The 21,374-nt window shown below is 54.5% G+C and overlaps 1 long non-coding RNA gene across 2 annotated transcripts; it reads right to left on the reverse strand.

Moving 5' to 3' along the window:
• Positions 1-10,015: 10,015 nt before the first annotated feature.
• LOC115274065 lies at positions 10,016-12,396 on the reverse strand. Of its 2 annotated transcripts, none has more exons than XR_003901074.1 (3): positions 12,261-12,396; positions 11,673-11,813; positions 10,016-10,164 (listed from the first exon to the last, which is right to left on the reverse strand). It is a non-coding gene; the product is annotated as an uncharacterized LOC115274065 (long non-coding RNA). The 2 variants fall into 2 exon arrangements; XR_003901072.1 differs by having other exon boundaries at positions 12,231-12,396.
• Positions 12,397-21,374: the final 8,978 nt, after the last annotated feature.

A 21,374-nucleotide genomic window follows, 5' to 3' on the forward strand; every position in this document is an offset into this window, starting at 1 on the left:
CGGACGCCAAGGCGGTGGCGGTGGAGCTGGGCACGTCCCGCCGCCGGGCGGGGCTGGGGGCGCAAGCGGGCACCGCGCCGGCCGCCCTCCGCCGAGATTAAGCAGGGCTGGGGGCTCAGGACCCCGAGCCCCGAGGGGATGCTGGCCGCGGACCCAACGCCCCGCAGGCATCCATCGCTACTCCGGGCGAGTAGATTTCTCTCTCGGGAAAATCTGCCCAACATTTCCCTGAGCCCCCAGCAGGTCCTCTGCCCCGGGGGCCTGTGCGCCCCCCCTCCCCGGTCCCACTAGCTCCTTTGCTACGCAGCAGGCAGGTCGCCTCTGGGCCTTTGCACAGGATGGCACCATGGTCGGACTGTGAGCTGGTCCTGGATTCCCCCAGGCACAGGAGTGTGTCTTTACCCACCGCAAGCGGCTTCTGCCAGCGCTCTGAGCTGCCTGGGCTGTGGAGAGACCCCTCCTCCAAGAACCCTCGCTCAGCCCCGGCACAGCCTTTGCCTGCAGTGCAAGCAGGTACAGCGCCAGTCGCACGCAGTCACCGCCAGGCGGCGCGTCGGAGCTGCTCGGGCCCACCTCCTGCTGCAGACCCTGGTCCCTAGGAGCACCATCATGGTCACCTGTGCTCCTGGCAGCAGCTTGGAGACCTGGCCCAGGCCTGGGGGACACCTGCGGTCGCTGAGCCGGAGAGGCCCACCAGCAGTTAGCAGCCCAGGCTTCTTTGCAGGGTTTGATGAAGGGGCTTCTTGCATCCTAAAGCCAGAATAGGGGCCGCCTTAGGTTGCACGCATTGGAGAGCTTGTCTGGAAAGCTCACCCTGCCCTGGGTGGACAGCCTGCACCCACCCACACCCACCCTTGGACCGCAGGACCCATCTCACCACCTCTGGACTGGTGGCCACACCCCCCTGAGAGAAGGTAGAGCACCAGGGTGTCTCCAATTTGCTTCCAGCCTCACGCGCTCATCCTAATTTGCTTAATTTCCTCCTGGCCTGGCATGGTTTCTTGTAGATCCGGGCATATGCTAATTTGCATAGCTGGCATCCCGTACTTTCCTCCATGCAAACCGGTTTTCAATTAGCAACTTTAGCTTTCTCTTTGATGCAAAAGTACTGGCAAGATTTTGTTTTTTCTCACCTAAAATCAGAAAGCTCTGCAGATTACAGTCTGTTACTATTCGGCTTAAGCCCTTAATTCATGTGCATATACTTGTATGCGCGTGCGCACGTGATCCTAATGGCCACAGCCACACGAGGCTTTACGGGCCGGTGTCTTCAGGCTCATGTGGACCTAAGGTCTTTCTCACCCTTCACCGCTCGGGGCTGGAGATCCAGGACCACTCACGGCAACGCCCAGCTTGTTCGCTTCTGCGTAAACACAGCGCTACATGCGCCGCCCCCCTGCGCCTGGGAAGGCAGGGCTGAGCCAGATCTGTGGGGCTTCGGCAAGCACCCGGGGACGAGCCTCACCCCTTCCTGCACAGCACTGTCCTTGGAGGGGTCCCGCTGGAGTCAGCTTTGCCGCTTGCTGATGCTTCTGCTCCCTCCCCAGGGATTCCAGGGCCCTCAGTGCACGGTGCCTTGGGCAACTGGTGGGCTCCGAATGAGAGCTAGAAAATCACAAGTAACTGTTCACTCACATAAGCTTAAAGTAGTCCAATCTTTTTTGCCATTTCCCGCCATGGGCTTGACTGTATTCGTTCATTACAATGCTTTGGATTTTTTCCTGTGCCGTGCTCAGTTCTGGCGACAACACGGATGCAGAGTGATTTCCACTGACACATGAATGGATACGACGGGGGACACAGGGGATGGGCTTATGTCCCACTTCTGGCTCTTGTCTCACTCAGCCTCATCTCAGGGTCCCCCCCCCCCCCCCCCCCCCCCCCCCCCCCCCCCCCCCCCCCCCCCCCCCCCCCCCCCCCCCCCCCCGCCACACCCCACTCAACCCAGGAGCGTCGCTGCCGCTACACCTTCCAACATGGTAGAGGCTTTCCTCATAGACCCTGTGTGGAGTGAAAGGACTCTCTTCAAGCAGGAAGCCCTGTTCTCCTTGGGACCGGAAATCAAGGAGCTGCCCAGCTGCAGGCGGAGGCTCTGTGCCGGGCAGACACTGTACTCGTGGTGAACAGGTCTGCCAGCCCGGCAGCGCCCCCGGTGGGCCAGCCCTGGGCAGGGCACGCGACCAGTACCCCGCAAATTCAAGTCGGTTATCTCAGCGACAGGTTTTCTTTATAAAGGGTTTTATACACAACTATGTCAAGGTCTCCTACCCAATAAAAGCAGCCTTAAGTCGAAAACCAGCAGAAATTTCTAGCTGAGACCAACCAGGAAGACGAGATCCTCACCACAAAAAAACATGTTAATTATTGGCATATGCTTACGAGTTCTGGATCGTTTATTACCTTTCAGGAAAAAATAATGTAGGGTGTTGGGGAGAGAGCAATGAAATAAGACTTTGTGGGCTATAAAAGGTTTTCCTTTTCATTCCAAGTTATTTTCCTCTGTTTTCCTAAGCAAAAAGTAATAGAATCCAAAAACACTGAGAAAGATAAAATTGCTCCCTTCCAGACCTACGGAGTAAAATAAGCCCCCGGAGAACGGGAGGGGGGCGGAGCCCCGAGACTCAGCAGCGCCGCGCCCACCGCCCACGTTGCCAGACCGTCGTTGAAGAGCAAACACAGATGGCACCTGGCCTTCCTCCCGAGCACTCACCAACGGTGACATGATGAGGTCCTGGACGAGAGCCAGTGAAGCCGCCACGGTGGGAGCAACAATTGGCAACGTGGTGCCCAACTCAGTGTGGGGCCAGAAGCGGCAGCTTCTGAGGGGGGTTTTGGGGGATGTGGGAGACCGTCTGGCTGAGCACCTGCCCTGCGGGTGAAGACTTCGGGGGTGGCCAGCGGCCGGGGGAAGGCGGCCACAAGCAGGATGACCCTGAAGCCTCCGGGAAATTGGGGGAGATGCGCCGTGTCACAATTGGAAACACGCTCAGGAGTTCAGGAGCAAAGTTGTGGAGGGGATGCAGACTCAGATCAGCCCTGGAATGGAGGGTAGAGCTGTCCACCGTCCTGGGGTCAGGGATGCGGTGGGGTCACCCCAGGAGATCATGTACCTTGTGCATATATCACATAGTATGCATCCTATGATATTGCATTTCATATTAAGTTGCAATTTTTAACAAAATAGTTTTAAATCACCTTGTGCTATATATAACTTCAAATCTTATATTTCACCTAACGTCAGAGAGTGAGCATTCCTCCACATGACTAAAAATTCTTGGAGGAGCCCACTTACCAGTAGGAGAGCATCCTCACTGGGGATGATAGGAGTTAAGGTGCCCTGATAGGAATTCAGTGGCCAACACAACTCTGCCTGTGTTTCATTTTGTGTTTATAAAACTCTATTATCTATCTATCTATCTATCTATCTATCTATCATCTATCCATCCATCCGCCCATGACATATGTAAAGTGTTCCAAATAATGGAGCGTGTAGTCATGTAGGACAGAGTGAGGCCACTGTGAAGGCAGAGCCCCGGCTGGCTGCTCCCCAGATTCTCCGGACAAAGTAGGAGCCGTGGCCCTCTGGCTGTGCCCACAGCCTCCACCCACCCCGGAGGCACGTCCCCAGGGCCACACTGATCCTGGGTCACAGCATCCGCGCACTCTTGGGTCAGCTCAGCGGAAAGGCCAGGGACGGCAGAGGCCAAATTCTCTTCTGTTTCCTGTCCCTCCGCACCCAGTGAACAGAAGATCCGTCCAGAAGCTCCATCCCTGAGCCTGCACTGGGCGAGGAGACAGATCTGCTACATGACCGTGTCCCAGCCAACACACAGTGACACACCCAAGCCTCTGCGGGCTGTGTCCAAGGGGAGGGCTGGGACCCAGCCAGGCCATGTGCCAAGGCACACACCAGATGTGTCCACCTAGAGGGGCGACTTCCTGAGATCCGCAGTGGGGCAGCCTTGGTGCTGAGCTCCAGAGAATGGCAGGGAGAGAGAGAGAGAGAGAGAGACAGCTGTCCCTCATGAAGTGACAGCACCAACCGTGTGCTCAGAAAAAGCAGGAGGCCCTGGGCAGGGGTGCAGGAGGCCCTGGGCAGGAGTGCAGGAGGCCCTATGTGCTCTGAGTGAATTCCACCCTCATCCCTTTCTTTCTGCTCTCAGACGAGGATGACCTGAGGAGACAGGGAGGCCAGAGACAGAGGGATGGGACACTCCCAAGACAGGCTTCGGGCTGGGTCTCTGTTCCCTCGGAGCTTTCAGCCCCTTCCTTTAGCCTTTGCTGTCCCCCGGTGCCCGGCAGTGCTGGCTGCTGGGTGAGGGGCCAGGGGTCCATAGTAAGAACGTGGCTGAAGAGAACCTCACGATGTGGAGGGAGGGGACCCGCAGTGCAATGGATTTGCACAGGCCCTACGACTTAGCCGCCTGGTTCTTGGCACGCGCCCGCAGCACCACGTGTGGGTTTTGGAGCCTCGAAGCTGTTGGCGCTTCGACTTCGAAGCTTGACCAGACGGCCAGAGAGCGGCCAGGAGGCACACTCGGCAGACCCACATTCCCATCGCGACGCAGACATTTGTACTCAGGTATGGTTTTATTTTGTTCTGCCAAAACACGTTGACCTCGTGACAGGTGAAGTGCTGTGTTAACTGCCCCAATCTGTCTGGCATGAGACCCCAGGTTTCCCAACTAGGTGGGAGAAAGGGGGTGGGGGCTCCCCGCATCCACGTCCCTGCGGAGAGGCACATGTGGCCACCACTCAGCGTCATTGCCCTGTGGCGTTGCCACGTGCTCGTGAGAGGGGCCCAGCATTGGGGCACGCGTGGGAACACTTCTGCTAATTGGAAATAACTCAGGCGGAGAAGCCGTGTGGTCTGAACGGGGAAGAACACAGAGTGTCGAGTGCGTTTTTCACACAGTCTGACTGTTTTGGGGCATCACCAGCGGCACAGGGTGATAGGAGGTCAGGGGAAGCCTGCTGCCCACCTCCTGGCGAGTGAGACGCTTCGGCAGCCAGCGCACGGAAAGCGGGTCGCTCCTCTGTGCAGCTGGTCAGCCCCCCTGCTCACGAGCACACTTTGCAGATTCCAACCCGGTCCAAATCAGCACACACTGCAAAGCACAGGGTCTGAATTCACAGCACAGCCCAGAGCACGTTTCTTTAGAAGCACCGGAAGAACACGAGTCCTGGGCGGCCGAGGGTCTGCACCACTGCTGGCAGCTCAGCAGCTGTCTGCCAGGTGCCCGAGCCAACTGGACTCCTAAAGATCCAGAGCCTTCGCTCTGCCAGCGGCGCCCCGGCTGCCCCGGACGCACGGCCGCCACGAGGGCCCGCCGTGCGCCGTGACGCAGGCGTGTGGCTCCAGCCGCCGTGGGAGCTGCACGCTGAGCTCAGAGCGCAAAGCCTAAGGGCAGAAGTGGGTGTCCGTCCGTCCTTAGCCTCTGTGCCGATTCCACTCTTCCCTTCTCCTCGGAAGCATCTGGGACCCACAGCCGCTCTGCACGTGTTTGGTTTTATCCAGCGGCTCCCGCGCCCGAGAAATGACAGCTCTGAACTCAGCGACCACCATTCTTCAAATCCAAGTTCTCTCTTCTTGATAATAGATTACATTTCAACCGAAAATAATCGAGGAAACGACTAAATGTGCTCCCTGCACCGCTGATTGTCTTAATATTTTTCACCTTGATAAAATATTCTTAGGGCAAGAAAAAAAATAGAATTCCACAGAAGATCATGTTTTTTTTTCTTCCCTGAACCATTAACTTAAGTAATTCTGTGCATTCAGCAAATTCTGCCACTTAACCTTTTCTCTGACTCTTTCAACTCATTAATAAATATATCGAAATATACTTGCTTTGGGACTAATCTCTGGGGCATCCGACTTCTGACCTTTTTTCCATGTTCAGAATTAGACAGGGCAGAAGTTGGGAGTATTTAAGGAGCTAAGTGGTAAAATAGAAGCGCAAACACGAAAGCGCCGGGCCCGGGAGTGAGGTTTTCACGGGGGTCCTGGGGGAGGGGCGGCACGGCCACCATGCTGCTTGGCGGCGTCAAGGTCACACAAGTGGGGGTGACTCAACGGAGGGGCAGACCCGCCACCGTGTGGGCCTTCCCATGAGACGTCCTCCTAGTCTCCGCAGCAGGCCATAGAGATTCTGTTCTTCCCGGTGTCCCCCCCGGCCGAGCCCCGGACACCCTGGGACCACGTGTCCACGGGTGACACAGGTGTGGATGGAGTCAGCAGGCTCCCCAGAGTGCAGTCTGGGCCTGTCCGGGGGGCCATGTGACTCCGGACAAGTTCTGCCACCGTCGTAGACTCAGGTTCCCCAGACGGAGGCCCAAGGCGAGCCACAGACTTACCAGGGCTCCCTCAGAGGCCGGACGAGTGTGAGCCTGAGCAGGTTTGCCAGGGGCCGACAAAGTACAGGGCCGTCCTCTGTGTGGGGCACCTGCACGGCTTCTCAGCTCCTTTGTCACGGCTGTGTCCCCACTGCCCAGAACGATGCCTGGACACGGGGGCTCATGAGAAAGCACGCAGCGGAACACCGCGGACGGCCCGACACAGTGAAGCCCCCTTCTCGGGGGTCCGGAGGCAGCTGTGCAGTGACGTCCTGGGTCCTCTGTGCCCCCGCACGGAAACAGCCAACGGGACTAGGCTCTCCTGGAGCTCCTGCCAGGACACCAAGCTCATCCCGGCCCCACGCTCCCGACCTCCGCACACTGAAGCCCCTCCCAAATGCCTCATCTCCAAATACTGCCATGGTGGGGGTGGGGGGGGAGATACTCCAGCATAGGAATTTGGGAGGAGCGGGGACAGAAAACCCCTGAACTCCATCCCGGGGGCCGTATTGTCAGAGGGACTCTGTCCAGAGCCTCTCTGGACTCCCGACAGCAAAATCGGTTCAGAGGTTGGCCCAGCTGAGCCCCAGACTCGGGATATCCAGTCCCCTGCTTGGGGCCCCTGGGCCACATGCGGGGAGGGCCTGCCTCACCAGCCCTCTGGGGCTCAGAAGGGACACCTTCCACCACAGAGAAAGAAAAAAGCAAAATAACAGCAGTAAAATAAATAGCCCTGAATGGGGGAAGAGGGTGAAGCACACAGGGCCGCACACCCCTTCGTTCCCAGGGAGCCCCCCAGGACCAGACACGGCCATGCACGCAAGGACCATGCCCGGCCGGTGCAAGGCCTTCGAGATGCTGCCGCAGCCCGGGTTCCAGGTCCTTGGGGAGGCGAGGGCCACCTATGTCCCACCAGGTCCTGCGACTGCCCCAAGGGCTGATTTGGGGCCAGGCTCCGGGTTCCAGAGCCCCTGCTCTTTCTTCCCTCGGCACAGCGAGGACCCCAACAGACAGACCGGCTTGGGGAGCGTCCCAGCCCCACCAGAGCCTCAGCGAGGGCAGCCCCGGGGCCCAGCTCCCAGACCAGCGTTTCTTCTGAGGGGTTCTCCTCCCTCCCTCCCTCCTTTATCCTCTGCCCCTACTTGCTCTCTCTCTGCCTCGGTGACTATTTGGATTTGCGGAAGTTAAGTGTTCACCTGAAGTGACAGCCCCGCATCGGCAGTGCGGCCCCGAGGCCTGAGGTCAAAGGGCCCGTGGCACCTGCAGCTTGGCCCTGTGCCACCAGGTTGACTGGGCCTGAGCCGGCCTGCACCCCCGAACTGTGCAAGCCCCCTGCTCCTGATCCCCCTGGGCCAGGAGAGAGCATTTCCTGCTCCTGCACACCCGCAGCCTCCAAGGACTGTCCCCCCTTCCCGGTGCCGGCTGCTGTGGAGCATGTTTGCACAACCACACCCCTGGCCCATGGCTCCGTCCGGGGTCGCCAGGCGCCCCTCGTCCTTCTTCCTGGGAAGGAAGGGAACACCGTCCCCCTCAGGCCTGTGCACTGCCCACACGGCACAGCCCGTGGTCACTCACGGCGGGGCGGGGTGGGGGGCAGGGCACCGGCCCGCGTCTTCCTCACCCCTTCCTTCTGCAGCCGGACTCTCCAGACTCTACGTCTGTATGCGCCCCGTTCTCGGAGCCGGGGCGCCGGTGGCACCCATACACGCTCCTGCCGAAGGAGGCTCACATCATGACCAAGGGTCTAGTGTGAAACCAGGGAAAAAGGTATGGTTGAAATTTTAGAAAAATAGAAAACTGAACTGGTTAAAAACAAGTAGAGGAAATACTCAGGGGCCAAAAATGACAAGAAAACCCAAAGTGGAGCCGCGACAAAGCGGCTGCTGTCGTCTGAGCAGGTGGCATTCATTGCCCACAGGGACATCTGCGCCCCTTGTACTGTCACTAGGAGAGCACGCGGGGACGGCAGGGGCCCAGGGTCATTCTGGGGCCCAGGAGTTGGGACGCCCCCCGTGTGAGCCAGGAAGGGCGTCCCGAGACAGGAGTTTGTCGGGAGGAGACGTGTCCTCGGGAAATTCCTAGCCACCGGCTGTGCTCCCACGGCGCAGGCAGAACTCACGCCGCCCCTGCTCAGCAGGACGTTAGAAGCGGTCCGTGAAGGGAGGGGCCCGGCACCTGGCAGTGAGGAGGACGAGCTTCTGAAAGAAGACGGGGTTACCTCCCGGCCGGAACCCCCCGGGAAAGAAGTCATCATCGCTCAGGTTCAAAGCCAAGAAATTAAAAAGGAAGAATCAGACCCCAAGACGAAAGTGTCAGAATTACTAGACCCGGAATGTAAAATGTGTGTGCTTGGCACATTTAAATAAAATTTAAATATTTTAGCTCACTCTGTAGAAACGCTTTAAAATAAAGTTAATGTCCTGGGGCGCCCAGGGCTCAGTCCGGTAAGCGTCGGACTTCGGCTCTGGTCATGATCTCACAGTTCCTGGGCTCCAGCCCCGCGTCAGGCTCTGTGCTGACACCTGGGAGCCTGGAGCTGCTTCGGATTCTGTGTCTCCCCTTCTCTCTGCCCCTCCCCTGCTCGTGCTCTGTCTCTCTCCCTCTGTCTCTCAAAAATAAATAAACATTACAGATAACTTAAAAAAAAGTAATGTCCTAAACTTGTAGCTAAACAATGAGATTATGAAAAACAAGTAGGTGAATTTGTAAGTTGATTTAATGACCCTCGTAGAGAAAAACTCCATGTCTATGGCGTGTGGACTAAAAAGCAAGGTAGACACCACTGAGGAGAGAAACAACCCGAGGGAGGAGCCTGGGGTGAGAGAGAGGGCCGAGGAGGTTCCGAGGATGAGGGGAAGGGCTAGTGTGTGCTCAGTAAGAGCTCTGGAAAGTGACGGAAGGAAGAGAAGAGGGGGAAGGCAATGCTCGAGAGATAAAGGTCACCTCCAGGCTCCCGGGAACCACAGGTCCCAGCTTCTGGACGTGTGACAGGTCTGGGCGCACTGCCCCCGTGTGTGGCCATCACCGAGGAGGCCCCAGGACAAGCGCTGGTCATCTGCGGGGCAGCAGGACTGGTGGACGGCTTCCGGAGCACGGATGCAGCCGCATTACATGCAGCCGCACAGGCAGGAGGGAATGTGCCCATGGCACCAGCCACACGCTCTGTGAGTCACATCAGCAAGACTGCCTCCTTCTCAAGTCAGGAGACAGGAGCTTGGCCAGAAGTGATGGGCCGGGCAGTCAGTACTGTGCAGGGAGAATCCCGGCCCCGACCGGGAGGAGAGGGTGTCTCGAAATGACCAAGGATCCTCACGGGCGCTGGCTGGAGGACGCACAACACGCGGGAGCTTCTGGTCTGCCCCCGGTTTGAAACCTTCCTGGATAAATCGCAATACCTCAATGGATCCCATAGAGTAACTGATGCATTTTAAAATCAAGGCGCTTGCATAGACAAGACCCCATGTAAAACATTTGCCCAAGGCCCCGCCAGCACGGGGGCACCCTGCATGCGAGCAGCCGCCGGAAGAAAGCGGTGTGGGCACACCGATATCAAAAAATACTTGGAGACAAGAAATATGATCCAAAGGTGCACAAATAATGAATAACCAGACAGAACATTTCCAAATGTGTACGTACCTAGCAACGGAAACTCGGAATACATAAAGTAAATATTAGCAGATCTTTTCAATAGACGATTTAGTGATCGTCGCGAGGGGGCTTAGCGGCTGGTAGAACAGCCAGGCAGGTGTGGAACTCAACCAGGTGCGCGGGAGACGAAGAAGGTAGCGATGTTTGCCTTTGTGGTAAATACGGAACACGGGCCGGCACCTGCGGGAGACAAAGGCGAGGGCAAAATAATGCTTTGTGTAAATCAATAAAAACTGAGAGCATTTACTCCTACGGACCCTCACTCCTGGGAGTTACAGAGAGGTTCTGGGTAGAGAAAGCGAGTGGTCCCCGGAGGAAGGTTCTGGGTAGAGAAAGTGAGTGGTCCCCGGAGGAAGGTTCTGGGTAGAGAAAGTGAGTGGTCCCCGGAGGAAGGTCAGAGATGGCAGCAAGAACAGTGAGCAGAGAAGGCAGTAGACGTGTGCGTAAAATACACACCTGAGCCAGCCTGGAGGTAAAAATTAAGTTAGGAATAACATATTGGACAAAGGGGAAAAAAAACACATAAATCTGGGAAGAAATAAAGATACTAAATTTTAACCTTGTTAAATTAAATATGCATGTTAGAATTTCTAGAGCAAATATTAAAAGTATAAAAATAGAGTTTGGCAAGCTTTTAAAAATCAATACATTAAAAAGTTATTTGCATTTGCATAATACATGCAATTGGAACATAAAACTTAAAAAGATGTAATATTTAAAATAGTAATAGAAATGATGAGATTCCTGAGAGCAATATAACAGAAAATGTGTAATGTCTTTGCGGATATAACTTTGCTGAGACATTGAGAAACATCTTAAAAAGTGGATAAAACACATGCACAGATATGAAGACTCAATATTTTAAAGCTGTCCTGTCCTTCCCAATTTGATTCATAACTTTAATGCAATGAATATAATCAAAGTTGTTTTTTAATAGAACTTGAGATGCGAATCCTCAAATACAGCCACACGCACAGGGTTACGAGTAACCGGATGAGGGGCGCCTAGGGGCTCAGCTGGCCGGGCATCCAGTTCTTGGTGTCGGCTCAGGTCATGATCTCAAGGTTGGCGAGACCGAGCCCACATCCGGCTCTGCAGTAACAGTGTGAAGCCTGCTTGGGATTCTCTCTCTCCCTCTCTCCCTGCCCCTCCCCTGCTCTCTCCCTCTCTCTCTCTTCCTCTCTACCTGCCCCGCACCCCTCTCAAAATAAATAAACATTAAAAAAAAATGAACAGCCAGACGTAATGAGCCACTCAATAAGGAAAACTGTTCAAACGTCTTTTCCACAAGTGGCATGAAAGTCCTGGATAAAAGTATGAAACACAGCAAAACAAAATCGAAACTTTTGTTCTTCAGAAGACCCCATTAGGAAAATTTTAAAAACAATCTACAAATTGGGAGAAACAAAATTCATAGCACATATATCTGACAAAAGATCTGGAAACGACAGCAAATACTCCACCTACGTAAAGGACTTCTGTGCATTAATAACAGAAAGACTCATAGTTCAATAAGAAAAGGTGACTGGACATTGTATAAAATCTATGGCTGATGGCCATGAATGTCACCAAGCTCTGAAAAGTCACCAAACATCGTTAATCACTGTGAAAAATGCAAATGAAAATCCCTGGTAGATGCACCACACTCATCCCGGGACGGCTACAATTAACAGATGAACTACACTGACCGTCGCGAACACCATGAGGCTGTGGAGTGACCAAAACCCACGCTCTGCAGTGGAGAATGCTCATGGTCCCGCAGCGTGGAATTCTGTTGGCTGGCCTCTTCCATGGTAAGCTTGGTCACGTGACTACAATTTCATCCTGCGCTGCAACAAACATGCCCACAAGAAGACTTGGACAAAACGTCTTGGCAGATGGAGTCCTACCAGCCCCAGATTGGAGACCTCCCAACCGTCCGTCAACAGCGGACCATAGATTTGGGCGCATTCAGACAGTGCAATAAAGTAGTGAACGTTCCTGAATCCCACACGATTGCTAGACATTACGTCAGCTAAGAGAAGCCAGACATAAGCAAATATATACTTAGTTCCATTTTTTTACAAATTCCAAGAACAGGCAAAAACTAATCTGCAGTGATAGAAATTAGGCCGAGGTTGTGGTGGGGGGGGAAATTGGCTTGAAAGGGACCCGAAGAAACTGTCTTGGAGGACGGACACGTCCTAGATCTCCAGTGGATGGGGTTACACGGTTGTAAACATTTATCAAAACTCGTCACACGTTACCTGAAGATATACGTGTTTTACTCTCTGTACCTTTATCTCCTGGACATGTAGATAAATGACCCCTAAGGAAGATGCATTCTGTTAGATGGAGCCACTTGCTTCTGTTGTGCCCAAGTTTTTTAAATCGCCCCAAATCACCCCAAAACAAACACCAGAGACTGCTAGGGAGACCGAGTCACGCCTGCAAAAGCAAAGGGCCTTTATTACGAGCTTAAACTCGGGCTCACAGTCTCCAGCCCACCCGCCGGCCACGTTGAGAGAGCCCCGTACAAAGGCAGGGCAGGGCCTTTTATGCCTTTGGGAGGGGGAGTTATAGGAAATGACAGGTGTACAGTGATCCAATCCCTGACCCCCATCAATACTGGCAGTTGTGGGAGCCAATCACACCATCTGGAGCACTGACCAATCAGAGTGGGCCCAGGACGCCCCCGTGGGGCGTGACTAGGCCCGCCTCTAGAAAGGTCAAAGTTATCGGCAGGCCTCCCCCGATTGGGTGCCGCAGGAGTTGTCCCTCCTTAATGTGCGCCCTTTCAGGAGAAGCTGGCGGTGGGCGGGGGAACGCCCTCCCCCCGGGGAACGCCCTCCCCCCCCCCACGGCCTCCCAGCGCATCTCCACCGCGGAGGTGCACCGCAACTGCCTCCGGGAAGGCTGGGACTGCCCGGTGGTGAGGGCCAGATCGGACCTGCATCCTTACACTTGGTCCATTTATAAATTAAACTTTTTGTTTGAGATCATGGCTGATTCACATGCAGTCGTAAGAAATAACACAGGGAGACTCTGTGAACCTTTCCCCAGTTTGGCAGCATCCTGCAGAACTGTGGTGCAGAATCCTGACCAGGACGTTGCCATGGACGTGGTCAGGAAACAGCACTGCCCTGGGCCCCAGACAGCCACACCCACCGCCGCCTCCCCTCCAGGAGGACGCCGATCCCTTCTCCAGAAGCGGAGCTGGGTCGCTTCGGGATTGCGGTGCGTGGAACCCCGGGGCGGTGTCATCGGGGGCAGTTCTCTGAGGACTTCCTCCGCCCATCGTGCCCGTCGAGATTCATTCTTTTTAGCTGTTCGGTGGTATTTCACGGCCGTCTGGATTGTTTCGTGTTTTCGGCTCTGACGAACAAAGCAGCCGTGAGCATCAGTGCACCGATTCTTGTAGAAACACGCTGGCGTTTTCCTGAGAAGCGCCATTTCGGGTTCATAGGATAGTTTCGTTTTCAAAGAAACTGTCAAATTGCTTCCCGGAATGGCTTCACCGTGTTAGGTTGCCATAGGAAGAGTCCAGTTTCTCCTCATCCTCGCCAGCATTTGGTGTTGTCTCTTCGAAAAAATAAACAGTCCTTCCGACAGATGTGGAGCTGGTGGGTTTAACTTGCGTTCCCCTACGTGGTAGTAAATGGAATTCTCCTCCAGCGTTTCTGCCGTCTGCACATCCACTCCAGCCAGACGCTCTTTGTGTCCTGGCCCGTTTGCTAACGCGATGGTTTTTATAACGTTGAGTTTCGCGTATTCTTTACATATTTGAGTTAATCCTTTGTCAGACTGGTGGCTTGCAAACACCTTCCTGCAGGGTTTACTGTAATTATCATCTTATTAACAAGGTCTTTCACAGAGTAAAATATTTTAATTTTTATGTCTATTTTTTTTCCCTTTGCGAGTCATGGTTTTAGTACCAGTCTGGGGCTCTTTGGTCCTAGATAATGGTGTTTCCTCCTTTGTTTTTTCATTCCTTCCTGAAAGTTTCACGTTTGTATTTTACATTAAGCCCATAATTCATTTTGAATTAGTTTTTGAATAACCCGTGAGAATTAGGTTGTTATGTCTTTATTTGTTTGTTTTGCCTGTAGGTTCCAGTTGGAAACACTTCTGACAGGGCACCTTTGCTCTCAGGAAAACAACGTGAACGCCCAGCAGCCGATGAACGGGCACACGCGGCCCCGGGGGACCCCACGACGGACTGGAGCGTTGGCAGGAGGACGGGCTGTGACACAGGCCAGCCGGGAGCCCAAGACGCCGAGGGAAGGAGGTCAGACACGAGAGATCACGCACCGTCGGAGCCAATCCTCACGACGTGTTTGGGACAGGCAAACACGTAGAGACAGAAACTAGATTGGTGGTTTCTTTCTTTGTTTTAAATCCTTAACTCTGTATATGATTGTATTTCTTTTCTTTCTTTCTTTTTTTTATTAACATCCAAGTTAGTTAGGATATACCGCAGTAAGGATTTCAGGAGCAGAACGCAGCACTCATCCCAAAAAGTGCCCTCCTGACGCCCCTTGCCCGCTTAGCTCATCCCCACCCACCTCTCTCCAGAACCCTCAGTTTGTTCTCTATATTTAAGAGTCGCTGAACTGCCTGGGCGGCTCGGTCAGTTAAGGGTCCAACTTCAGCTCAGGTCATGATCTCACGGCTCAGGAGTTCGAGCCCCACGTCGGGCTCTGTGCTGACAGCTCAGAGCCTGGAGCCTGCATTGGAGTCTGTGCCTTCCTCTCTCTTTTCCCCACCCCTGTTTGCACTCTTGTCTCTCTAAAATGAAAAATGTTAAAAAAAATTTTTAAGACTCTCTTATATTTTGTCCCCCTCCCTGTTTTTACATTATTTCTGCTTCCCTTCCCTTCTGTTCATCTGTTTTGTATCTTAAGTGACACACATGAGTGACGTCGCATATTTGTCCTGACAGATCATTTCCTAAGGCTGGAGGGGAGGTGGGATGGGAAACAGTAGCTAACTATTGGGGGTTCTTTTTAAGGGGGTGAGAATGTTCTGAAGTTCTCCAAAGGGATAGTTGCACTGAAAGGCGCTCAAGTGTGCACTCTGCACGGGCAAGGCGTGACGCGGTCCTCCGGCTGGGTCGCCCTGTGCGGTGGGGGCCGCCTGCCATTACCGAAGGTTTGGTGGCACCGCCTGCCCTTCACCACGGACACCAGTGACGGCACTCCACGTCATGACGGTCAGAGCACGTCTCCAAACTCTGGTAAATATGCCACGAGAGGAAGTCCCTCAGTGTTGAGACTCGATGTCATTGAGTCAGAAAACAGTAAAAAGAAAAACAAGCAAACTTTGAAGCCACATCAAGGGACGCTCCACAAGGTGGCCAAGCAGAGGCGCTGGAGCGAAGGCCGTGGTGAGTGCGCACCTGCACGCCCGCCCTGCACTCGGTGACTGGGGCCCGGAGACCTCTTTGGGAGTCCCCCCCACCGAGAAGATGGCTTCCTCCCTCCTGGGGGTCCGTCTGTCTGTCCCGTGCCTGACCAGGAACGACGCAGAGCCCGGGAAACCGGCCCGAAATCTCCCCGTGGCTCACGCAGGGAGAAGGGGGGCGTGGCAAGGTGAGACGGGCGCCTGGTCCCTCCGCCGGGCGTCCACCGTTTCCAGCTCGCTGGGGCCTAGACGGCTCAGGGTCCCTGGCACCGACCCCTCCCGGCGTCGTGCCCCGAGGGGGGCCGGCTCCCGTCCTCTGACACCTCCACTTCGCCTAGGCGTGGCTGCAGTGGAGGCCGCGGAACGTTCAGCTCTCGGACTCGGGCTGAGCTCCTGCTGCTGCGGAAAGGCGGCCTCCTCGGAGCGAACCCCCGGAGGGGAGCTCCGGGTCCGCCTCCCTCGGGGAAGAACAGAACCAGCCACCAGCCACCAAAGACGCCCCTCCTGCTCTTTCATTCCAACTTGACCTTCCATGGGAAGAAGCGTTAAAAAGCCGTACCTCGAGATTGATGGGTGGCACCACAAGAATAATTCCACTTTTACTATCAAGTGGCAAGAGGCTTTTAAACAACATCACTCATGCTGTTGTGGCTGTCCCCCGGGAGCCTCTTCATGAAGAGCCCATGAATAAAAGATGCAGGAGCAGGCTCAGCAGAGGCTTGCAGGGGTGAGGGGTGAGGCGGGCCCTCCGGCGGGAAGCCAGAGCGCCTTCCCAGCACCAGCGCCGACGCGGCACGGCACCGTCAAGGCCGACAGGTGCTGGCCCGGAGCCCCTCGCTGTGCGGGGACGTTGTGTGGGGACCGAGTCTCCCCGACGTGGCGGCGTGTCATCCCAGCCTCCCCCAAAGACGGAGCGGGGACTCCTTAGGAGGGTGAATGCCCGCCGAGGTGGAGCTCGCTGCGCGGCCGCCCGTGGGCAAACCCGCCTGGAGTCACGGAGAAGAGCGGCTTCAAAACCAGCAGGGTTTCAAGAGGGTTTCAAACCAGTTAACTTTGTGGGGCTGAAGTTTCAGCCTCCACTCCCCCCAGGGCCTCCCCCACGGGACAAGACTCTCCGCCAGCAAACACTGCCGGCGGCCGGCCGCCGACCGGCTGGGCGAGGACAGGAGCCACGTGGAGGCCAGCAGAGCACGAGTCCCCGTGAGGGGGCGCCAGCCGCGAGGGCGAGAAGGACAGCGCTGTCCGCTGCAGGCGGGAGCAGGCGGGGCCTGGGCAGGGTCCCCGGGCCGTCCTAAGGGGCGAGTTCTCCATCCAGCCGACCTGGCACTGGCCACCCCCACGTGCAGGAACGTTTGCTCGGGTTTGGCCGTCGCTGTGCCTGCATCTCTGCACATCCTACCATCTGTCCAGTGGCCGCCTCCAGGCCACTTTGTGGGGACCCGGCAGGTCCAGGCACGGTGGTCACTGCCTTTTCCACATCCACGTGGCATCGGCCCTGGTGGCCATGAAACATCCATGTTGGTCCTTCCTCATGGACCTGGAGGACTTCGGATTTAGACAAGACCCAGGGCGGCGCTTGGTATGCAGCAAGCATCGGTGTGTGACACAGTAACGGAGGGAAGGAGGGAAGGAAGGATGGAAGAGAGAGGAAGAAAGGGAGAAAGGAAGGAAGAAGAGGGGGAGAGAGAGAGAGAGAAAGGAGGGAGGGGGGAGGGAGGGAGGCAGCAAACTTTATGCTGTCAGCACAGGGATGCATCCATGGCTGGTGATGACATCAGCACGTTAGACGCACGCCCTGACCACCCCAAATATGATGACATAAACACAAAAAAACCAAGAAGATGCAAACACCTAAAAAATATTTTCAACAAATAAAGAAACGATGCCGTTCTTCCCTTAATCTGTCAGTCCCTGCACGAAATCCTTCCCAGCAAACAGGGGTTGGTATCAGAGCAGCAATAGTAGAAAGAGCCCAGACTGGCCATTTTAAGACCAACTGCTCCCCGTGTCAGGTGGGAGGGCTCAGAGGATGGGAGACCCCTCACCCAGCACCCCGCCAGCACCGAGCAACCTGCACTCGTCCCGCTGATGGGGAGAGAACCGTACCTCATGCCAAGGACAGATTCTCCTGGTGCCTTAATTACCATAGCCCACACACTATTTCATCCTTTCTCACAAATTGCCGAGCAGGGGTTGCCGCGTGAAGTCTTGGCGTCGGAGGACAGTTGGTGCGCGGATCGCTGGGAGTTATTTAGAATATTTGTGGGGGCGGATGGTAGGATGCAGAGACGTGGGGAAACGTTATGTGCACCTACTTTCCATGTCATTTTTAGTTACTTCTGTCCGCTCAGTGACCGAGGCCACCTTGGCAAACCGCCTTTGAGTTCCATACTTCCACGGCGTGTCGCCTCGCCCCTCGGGAATTCTCGGATTGGTGGATCTTTCCATAAGGAAGACGCCCGGTCCAATGCCTCCATTTACCCAGTTTATGTTTTCTTTTTCATTTAAATTTAAAATTTTAAACACTGGTAACACACACAACATGTAACCGTCATCTTCCAAACTCTGTGAAGTATACAGTCGTGTGGCACCGTGTCACAAGTGTCATTGGGATAGAGACGTCCCAACATCCATCTCCAGAACGCTGTCCATCGGCCCCTTAAACACCTGTCTCCAGCCCCGTCCCCACCATCTACGCTCCGTCTCTGTGGCTCTGAGGACTCGGGGGTGTCAGAGGAGCAGAGCCGTGTGGCATCTGCCCTCCTGTGCCTGGCTTATTTCTCCGAGCGCCGTGTCCTCGGGCTCCATCCTGCAGCCGGTGTCAGGATTTCTCGCCTCTTTACGGATGCATAATGTTCCATCATTTGGATAGACCACATTTTGTTCACCCTTTCATCCCGGTGGCACTTGAGTTGTTTCCTCTTCTTGGCTAGTTGTGAATAATACTGCTGTGAACAGCGGTGCACAAGTATCTTCAAGACCTTGCTGTCATAGCTTTCGGGTTCACACCCAGAAACAGAATTGTTGGATCACGCAGTAATTTTATTAGCTTTGTGAGGAGCCACTGCCATGTTTCTGCTGCACCATCTTGCATTCCCACCAAGAGCGTGCAGGACTCCAATTCTTCTACATCACCTCCGACACTTGTTATGGTCTTTTTCGTTTTAAAGGTAGTTCCTGTGACATGGTGTCTCTCTGTGGTTTTCATCTGCATTCCCCTAATGGTTAAGGAAGTTCAGCATCTTTTCATGAGCTTATGGGCCATTTTTATGGCAAGCGCTCTACCCATTTTTTAATCAGGTTGTTGATTTTCTGTTGTTGAATGTAGAAGTTCTTTATATACCTAGGTATTCACCCCTTATCAGATACATGATCTCAAGATCTTCCCTCCCACTCTGTGAGTTGCCTTTCTCCCCTGATGCACAAGTTTCTCGACTTGATGTGATCCCTCTAAGCCGTATCACTCGCTGCTGCCCTGTTCCTTTCCGCATCCTCCTTGGCTCCCAACTCCGTCATCCTCTCCCGTCCTCCGTGAGCTGCCGAGCTCCGAGCTGCACTGCACTTTCTGGGAAACATGGGCATTGGAGTGTGGCCACCAGAGTTCAAATCCCCGTTCAACCACTTTCTGAGTGAAGGCAAGGCCTTGAACACCAGCCGCTCAGCCTGCTCTGGGAAATGGGACAGACACCCCAACACTTACCTTACGGCACTGTAATGACCCAGGAGAAGCCCCGGTAAGTTTTCCCTCCCTGCAGAGTCCTTCGTGCCCTGCTTTCAGGAGCACGTGGGCTGGGCCTTCACGGTCATGGGAGCCCATGGACATGGTAGACAGACCCTAGACGTTGGGTAAACTGAAAACCCCGTCCCCCACCTTATTTCGCATTCTGTACTGATGGCTTGGGCTTCCCTTTCTCTTCTCCTCTGCCCCCTCTGTCTGTACCCAGGATACAAGGATTTCTCTATAAGTGCACGTGATATAAACTCCCCATAATTAAGATTATCCTAAGACATAAAACTGCATGTACTTTATTCCAATCACTGAAATGAGGTCCAGCTAAAATGTAGCACAAATAAATATCTGTTTGCTTTGTCTCTGCATCTTGTCAAAGCACGAATGCTTTGGGTTTTCTCTCTCCCCTGGGTGAGGACAGCCGCCTGGGACAAGGGGTCGGCTCCCAGACGGCTCCATGCATGCGCCCTGCTGGTGAGCTCAGGAGAGGCCCAGCCACGGAGAAGCAGGAGGAGGGCGGGGAGAGGACAGTCAGCAGGGACACCCCAGCCGCCTGTGAGGTGTCCCCCAGACCGGAGGGCCTCCTGGCCAAGCGCTGGTCCTGTGGCCAGCCCTGCCGATAGGAGCTTCTGGGAAACGCACTGCCTAGACTTAGGAGGTGCAGGAGCCCAGCTAACAGTCTGTCCCTCTGTAGGAAGGAAAAGGCTGTTAGGCGACAAGCAGCAAGCTCAACCTCGGAGAATCTCATGAGAATTTACGCTTTGAAACAAACGCGAATTTCCAGTGTCCGTGTGGGATTTTCAGCCCCAGCCGTGTCAGCGGCTGCGGAACAGACTTGTGGGCACCCTCATCGGCATTCTCGACGACACGAGTTGTGAGAATGCCGTTTGGGGAGACCCTGCTCCCCACACTGAGTGGTGACGTGCCTGAATGTGCACCCTGACCCCCACGGCCGTTACCCTGATCTCGAGCTCTGAGCCTGGCACCTTGCAGGCATTCACGATAAGCCTGCACAACGCATAGCTGGGTATTGTTTGTTTCCTGTGCACAGAACGAAGCTGAGGAGACCGTCGCCCTGGCCGCGCACAGGCACGGAGCGGAGCAGCGGCGCGGTGCCGGGCGGCCAGGAGCGGGGAGCCAGGGTCGCGGGCTCGGCACCCGGGGCTGCCCCATCTCCAGACTGCCCGCACCGTGTGCTGCAGTTTCTTCACACGGGCTCCCTGAGGCTGCCACACATCTCCTGGTGTAGGAACCACTGACGGGGCACGCACGATTCTCAAGACTGGCAGGTTCTCCCAGAATTTGGGGAAATACATGATATTTCTGCTGTTAGTTTTGGATAGATGAGTTTTCTAAAGGGAAACACCAGTCATTTTGAGTTTTGCTTTTCATACGTTTTTTTTACTTCTTAATAAACTTTACCGGGATGTATGTTATATGTATGCGACAAAACACGTGCACTTCATACGGCTTTACAAATATAAACGCCAACGTAACCATCTGCACGATCCAGATGTAGCCCGTGTCCATCACTGTCCCACACTGCCCTGTGACCATCGACCCACTGGCCATCCCACACTGCAGGCTCCGGGCCACCCTGACCTGCTCTGCCTCCTATTAATTAGTTTTGTCTGTCCCAACATCTCATAGAAAAACATTTCTGCAATTTTCACCAATGTATATCTTGTTTCTTTTGCTCACCATCCTGTTCATGGGATTCATGCATGTTTTTATGAAGACAGACCGTCCACTCCTGTTTATTAATGCGTGGCATTCTGTGAAGCGCACCCAGACTGCTCATCAGTCTGTCTGCTGGTGGAGTTCTTAGCTGGTTCTGACTTGGGGCATAATGAGTAACATGGCCGTAGACACGTGCGCACAGTCATTGTGTGGACATGTGCTTTTATTTCTCGTGGCAAATACAGAAATGGAATCCTGGGTTATGTGACAGCATGTGTTTAACTTTATAATAAATTGTGGAACCATCCTCCAAAGTGGGTGCACCGCATTGAATGCCCCCAGAAAAGCAGGGGGTTCCAGGTGAGTCTCCTAGTCACCGACACTTGCTCACTTTAAGATCTCATCCTTGTGAGCGCGCCCGTAGGCTCATCCCACGAGGGCTTCCATTGGCCTTTCGAGAATTTGTGGTGAGACTGAACATCTTTTCATATGCTCATCGGTCATTTTTATAAATTGCTTTATCGAGCTCACCTCAAATATTTTGCCAAGTTTATAGTATTAACATTTTAAATTAATTCCACTGAGATTTACTTTATGT

This window comes from Suricata suricatta, chromosome 2 (assembly GCF_006229205.1).
Source record: "Suricata suricatta isolate VVHF042 chromosome 2, meerkat_22Aug2017_6uvM2_HiC, whole genome shotgun sequence".
Lineage (NCBI taxonomy): Eukaryota > Metazoa > Chordata > Mammalia > Carnivora > Herpestidae > Suricata > Suricata suricatta.